General features: G+C 43.2%; 1 long non-coding RNA gene across 1 annotated transcript; it reads right to left on the bottom strand.

Moving 5' to 3' along the window:
* Positions 1–746: 746 nt before the first annotated feature.
* On the bottom strand, positions 747–5,570 carry LOC133379717 (uncharacterized). Its single transcript, XR_009761247.1, has 3 exons — positions 5,408–5,570; positions 4,491–4,513; positions 747–1,102 (listed from the first exon to the last, which is right to left on the bottom strand). It is a non-coding gene; the product is annotated as an uncharacterized LOC133379717 (long non-coding RNA).
* Positions 5,571–6,466: the final 896 nt, after the last annotated feature.

Below are 6,466 nucleotides of genomic sequence, written 5' to 3'. Positions count from 1 at the left end.
GGACAGAACTGACCTGGGATTCTTTGAACTAACTTTAAGACAGTTGATTTCTAGAACTCATTGTTAACACCGAGGGATGAAAAAGAAAGCCAGATTCATGCAAATGAATGGAAAGTTTCATGTTTCCAAAGCAGCCTAATCTAAAAACTATTAATCAGGGAGCTAATAAGCCCAATGCATCCCCCAAGTGTGGTTGTTTTACATCAGCAATAGTTGTTAGTTAGGGATACACAAGCATGGGCACTGTGTTGCTCTGAGGCTGACCAAGAAGTCTGCCTCCAGTCGCTCTTAAATGGCATTATACACTCCTCCCATTAAGAGATCACAAGTTGAGAAACTTTAGGGTTGAAAGCCTTGTATCTGTTGATTCTGACCTGGACAGGACTAACTTCCAAGCAAAATAGTTTTTGACGTGGTGCTAGGCAAGTTGAAAGCAAAAGGTTGTACCCAACTAAGTTTTCAAAAGTAGACCCACTGAAATGGATGGACCCAAGTTATTCATGCCCATTAATTTCAATGGGTCTACTCTAGAGAAGGACCATCATCAGATAAGACAGAATGCTTTTCACTTGTCTACGGCCATACTACCCTGAACACACCCAATCTCGTCTGATCTCGTAAGCTTTTCACTTGAAGAGACTTGAAGAGTTGGATCCCACCTAACCTACCAATTAATTAAACAGTTACCATATTGCATTCTATGAGCAAGTGTGGAAAAACCAGGTCACCCAGAAACAACATTTGGATAACTATTTCAAAACTTTTTACTGAAGATGTCAACTTTTGGTAAGAAAAAATGTGCCAAATTCCCCCCAAAAGGGTTTTATTGGTTACAGTCACTACATCAAGCCACAAAGAACAGGACCAGTCCAGAATAGTAAAGCTCAGGGGCATCCCCCTTTGAAGGATTACAGCTCCTAAGCTTTTAAGATGGAATCTCCTGAAGATAAGCAGGGAGTCTTCTAGCAGTAGCAAACAGAAGGCATTATCTGGAAATCAGCTTCCCAAGCTCCACCCTTCCATGCTCTGTTCTGCAGCTTCAGTAGCTCTGTGAGACATCTACTTGGACCTCTGTCTCATCTTTCTCCTTTTGCGCTTCAGCCTGCAAGAGATCATATTCTTTTAACTGTCAATAATAATATAACAGTCTACTATATGGCAATAGATTAATGTTGAGTTCACCTTTTATGAAGTGCAGGTGGCAATTTATTCCCTTCGTGGCCTGACCACCACACCTGTTCATAATACCCCCAACATTTATTTGCAGAATCAGAACTCTGGAGACAGCAGAAAAAGGCAATTGAGTGAGAGCAGCAAGACAAGTTGCAGCTCCTCACCAAGCTCCATCTTCCTACATCCTCAACTCTGTTCCTGGTAAGCAGGTTAAAGTGGTCAACTGGAAACCCCTACACTAAAGAGAAGATACTAAAGAGGAAAGCAACAAGAGGAAAGAAGAAATTGCCATTAGAAACACTTACTTTCTTTGGAATGGAAACTTTCATACAATAACAGATGTATTGAAAAATGGACTGCCTTCAAGTCAATCCTGACTTACGGCAACCCTATGCATAGGGTTTTCACGGTAAGCGGCATTCAGAGGGGGTTTACCATTGCCTCCCTCTGAGGCTAGTCCTCCCCAGCTGGCTATGGCCTGCTCAGCTTGCCACAGCAGCACAAGCCAGCCCCTTCCTTGTCCGCAACTGCCACCTGGGAGGCAATGGGCTCCTTGGGACTATGCAGGTTGCCCACGGCTGCACAGGTGGCAGGGCACGTAACCCCTGAGCCACTCACTGTGGGGGTGATCTTTAGCTGGCCCTTTACACCCAGGAGACACGAGCGGGGATTTGAACTCACAGACTCTGAACTCCCCACCAGGCTCTCCTCCCCACTGTGCTATGCCAGCTGTTAACAGATGTATTACCAGTTCTAATTTTCACATCAACCACAAGATGCAATAAGCAACAAAGGAACACGGAAGCATAAAGCAGAACAGTAAATGGTAAATTCAACCATGAAAAATGAAATGGACTGCCTTCAAGTAGATTCCGACTTATGGCAACCCTATGAATAGGGTTTTCATGGTAAGAGGTATCCAAAGGTAGTTTACAGTTGTCTTCCTCTGAGGCTGAGAGGCAGTGACTGGCCCAAGGACACCCAGTGAGCTTCATGGCTGTGGGGATTCGAACCCTGGTCTCCCAGGTCGTAGTCCAACACTCTAACCACTACACCACACTGGCTCTCCTTCACAAATGAAAGGAGCCCTTTTATGCAACCCAATCTAAAGAAGAGTTCTGTTAGGCTGCAAACCTATATCCACTTAACTGCTGAGTAAGCTTCATTGAACTCTGAGACTTTAAGTGGAAGAGCAAGTACTTGGATGTTTGTCAAAACTAATGCCTGTATGAAACAACTTACCTGGTCACCAGGAATGCCACATGAGTGAACAGGCCTGGTGTCAGCAACTGGTGCTCACCAGTTGATGCTAGCCTCTTGTGTTAAGCAGCAGCAGTGAGCAAAGCAGCAACAGGCATCAATCACCATCCTCTTACTTCTCTCCAATATCTTTGGGCTCCACTCCCAACATGTACGTCAGGGCAAGGCCCAAAGGCACTGGAGACAATGGTGGTGGCAGTGCCTGTAGCTGTCTTACCAAGCCAACTAAGAAGTGCCTCTGCCTCCACAACTCAAGACAGGTGTAGACAGTGGTGTTTCTCCATGCTGACCCAGCCTTCACTGCCATTGCCCATATTAGTGCAGGCAGCGGCTTGCATGAACCACCATCTGCGCTATTCTAGGCAGGGAAAGATAGAACCATTGGTGACTGAGCAGCAGTGGAGAAGCACTAACACTTGCACTACTCTGGATTCCCACAGGAGGGGCATAAGGAGATGAGGGGGAGAAGAACACCATGCACAGAAAGCAAGGAATTTACTTCTCAATGAACTTCTCAATTGCTTAAGTTATGCAGATGTGAAGAGGAAAGAAAATAACTTTTTTTTTTTTTTTTTTACCAAAGGCTGAAATCCTGTCCTCAACGAAGTTCTCATTTATCACAAGTGCAGTAATGGGCATGTTTCATCAGAAGACCCACTGTGTTTTAACAGTTTTGTTCCTTCTTAGATAAAGATTTGCACACAATTGCAGAGCTGTTTAGCAGAGCAACAACTCTTATGTTTTTCAATTTATGATCCCTATGGAGCACAAAAGAGAGCCAGTGTGGTGTAGCGGTTAAGGTGTTGGACTACAACCTGGGAGACCAGGGTTCGAATCCCCACACAGCCATGAAGCTCACTGGGTGACCATGGGCCAGTCACTGCCTCTCAGCCTCAGAGGAAGGCAATGGTAAACCACCTCTGAATACCACTTACCATGAAAACTCTATTCATAGGGTTGCCATAAGTCAGAATCGACTTGAAGGCAGTCCACTTCCACGGAGCAAAAAGCTTCATTGTGTAGGAAACAAGAATATGAAGCACTGAGGAATAAATGCCTCGGGAATTAAAAAGGTGTCATGGTCAAAAGAGAAGGCTTACTACAAGATCCTCCACTTTAGATAAGATAGGTATCATTGCATTCAGGCTTGAAAGGATGCAAGCCAATTCTCTCTGCATATTGGTCGCCATCACTTGACTTATATTTAGCTTCTGTTCATTTGCTGTCCTGCATTGGTTGAATTAACATGTAGCACTTTGTATTCATACAAATTGTGTGTCCCCCACTGTATTATGGGGCCCTCCACTGGCAATCTTCTGTTCTGAATAACAGCTCATATTTCTAAAGCACTATTCTGCAGAACAGCCACTACTCCAACACACCACCAGTCTCCACCAACCTAAGATTTATACAAATTAGGCTTCGCATGGCTCATCTACATCTGTGCTGTCTAGATTTTTTATACCAGTGACAGGTATGGACTCCTTCCTGCACCACTGTAAGAAATCTAGCATTCTTGCACCAATTCACAGCCACTTAGCTACAATCCTAACCATACTTACTAATAGTAAACCTCACTGAGCTCAACGGGATTTACTTCTAAACAAGCTTACTAAGATTACACTAACTTCGCTTAGCCGCTAATTAATGTTATGCTTTTGTTAATTATTAAAATTTATATCCTGCCCTTCCTCCCAATAATAATAACAATAATAACAATAACAATAAGAAGAAGAAGGAGGAGGAGGAGGTAGGTAGGTAGGTAGGTAGGAAAGAAAGAAAGAAAGAAAAAAGAAAGAAAGAAAGAAAGAAAGAAAGAAAGAAAGAAAGAAAGAAAGAAAGAAAGAAAGAAAGAAAGAAAGAGTCCAGGACGGCAGATTCAACCGGGGTCCTCAGATTTTAATTTTCAACAACCATCATTTAATTTTAAGATGGTCAGGGTGAATAATGGTCTCACTAAAATGAGACAAAGTGTATTTGAGAACTCTGATCAAGAATGTTCAGCAGTAAGGCAGAAAATGAGTTGTACAGTAAAATAAAAACACATGTTCACATACCTGCGCATTCGCTTCTTTCTCCACTAAAAACAAGGAAGAGAAAAAGTCACCAGTCAGATGTTTGATATCACCAAACCACGTTTAGAGTCACACAAATTAAATAATGTAGTACATAATGGAATTTAAGTGAATGTGAAGCACAAGATCTCCAGTTACACATTTTGTAAAAAGCTGGCCCAGCTCCACCAGTACTTTATCAAACAACTGTTGTCATTTCCTAGAAACTGCAATTGTGGTGCTTAGCAGCAAAATGCAGAAACTTCTACTGAGGTATGTATATATGCCCAAGACATGTGTATTGTACTGTAATTTTAAGAGATACCAAATTCAAACAGCAGCCTGCAATCTACATAGTATCGTGGGTGGGTAAGGCACCTTTCATACAAAGTACTTACTTGTAGCCTACAAACATTTAGCGTGATTCTACTAGTGCTTCCATAGGAATAAGTAATTCAGTGAGGAACAACAAGAATTTCTGTGGATTTATGCCTAAATGCGCATGCACGAAAAAAAAGCCAGACAGCCATTACTGAACTGAGTTCTGCTCCGATAAGTGCCTTTATCTAGTATCAGATTTTCGCATTTATTTCTCATGTAAAATTACCGCTCATGTTTTGCTAGTCCCACTCCATCTTCCACGCAGTGTGGCCCACTTTCCGTATTTCTGTACCATCGAACATTCGCACAACCGGTGCCTCATTACCGCTGCCTCTCACCATGCCCAACACATACAGGGCCTCAGGGGTTCTTTTCAGTTCTTCGTTTCACGGCTCCCTCCAATTCCTCGTCATTAACCTCCCAGCAACATATCCAGCCGACCGACCGAAAAGAATAGAGTTCCCAAGACTAAAGAAATCCAGGCCTCAAACCCAACTACATTTAGTGATGTGTACTATCCAATCCGATATCCCACTCACCTTAGCTCTCATGTCGGGGTGGGTCCCCCGGGCTCACTCCCTGAGAACAGACAGCAAAGCTGTAGTGGATGGCGACGGATAGACAATACCGTGCCACTACAAGCCAGTTCTCGCAGAAAATGGCGGTGGCACCAACAGCAGAAAGACCTAGGAAGGCCGTCGGTTGCTATTTATAGGTTACTCTGTGAGCGGAAGGAATACGCCACGTGCGTGACCTTTGTGTTGCATGATGGGAGATGTAGTCCGCCTGTATAAGGGAACACATCTTTCTGTTAGAACTGTTAGACAGAGGTTACATAGTCCACCGCCATTTTGAACGTAAAAGGAGGAGTCTCAGGCTGTAATCCAAACCCCTTACCCAGAAGTAAGCCCCATTGAATTCAATGGGACTCTCAAGACGTGGTTATGAATGCGTTGTTAGCGGGCCAATCAGTGTCTAAACGGAGGGACGTGGCAGCAGTGCAGTTGTATTTCCACGGTTGCAGGCAAACCGACTCTTAACGAGGATTTGAAGACTGCCTCCGACCATGCGCAGAGAACATAAATTGCAAGACTTCACTTTTCTGCATACACCGATATTAGCACATACAGAACGTGTCTAGGATTTGAGCAAATGGCCATGAAATAATCACATTCAGAAAGGGTCTTTGAATTTGAAATTATCGAAGTGCAAGAATGCGCAGTCTGTTCGTGCACGCGTTCGTGCCATAGCAAGTTCCAGGTAAGTACGTATAGGACTGCACCCTTAACGTATATGACATGTCTACACATTGGGGTGACGATAACATAGGACTGGGATGTACCCGACAACAGGTTTTAATGTTACCCTTTTTTTCAGACAGTTAAAACACTTGGAACTAGAGCAACTGAACCATTAACTTCCATCGTATTTGTTATATCTAGAATGCTTGATAACTACATATTCACAACACTATCCTGTGAGCAAACAAGTGTGCACTTAAAAGAAAGGAGCAGTATCCAGTCATGAATTGGCAAAATACTACTTCTGCAGCAGTTTTCTTATAACTGAAAAGATTGTATATTTTAATATGTGAAAAC

Source organism: Rhineura floridana, chromosome 3 (assembly GCF_030035675.1).
Source record: "Rhineura floridana isolate rRhiFlo1 chromosome 3, rRhiFlo1.hap2, whole genome shotgun sequence".
Lineage (NCBI taxonomy): Eukaryota > Metazoa > Chordata > Lepidosauria > Squamata > Rhineuridae > Rhineura > Rhineura floridana.
Note: the sequence above shows the minus strand (reverse complement) of the source record. Positions and strands in the feature narration are given on the sequence as shown.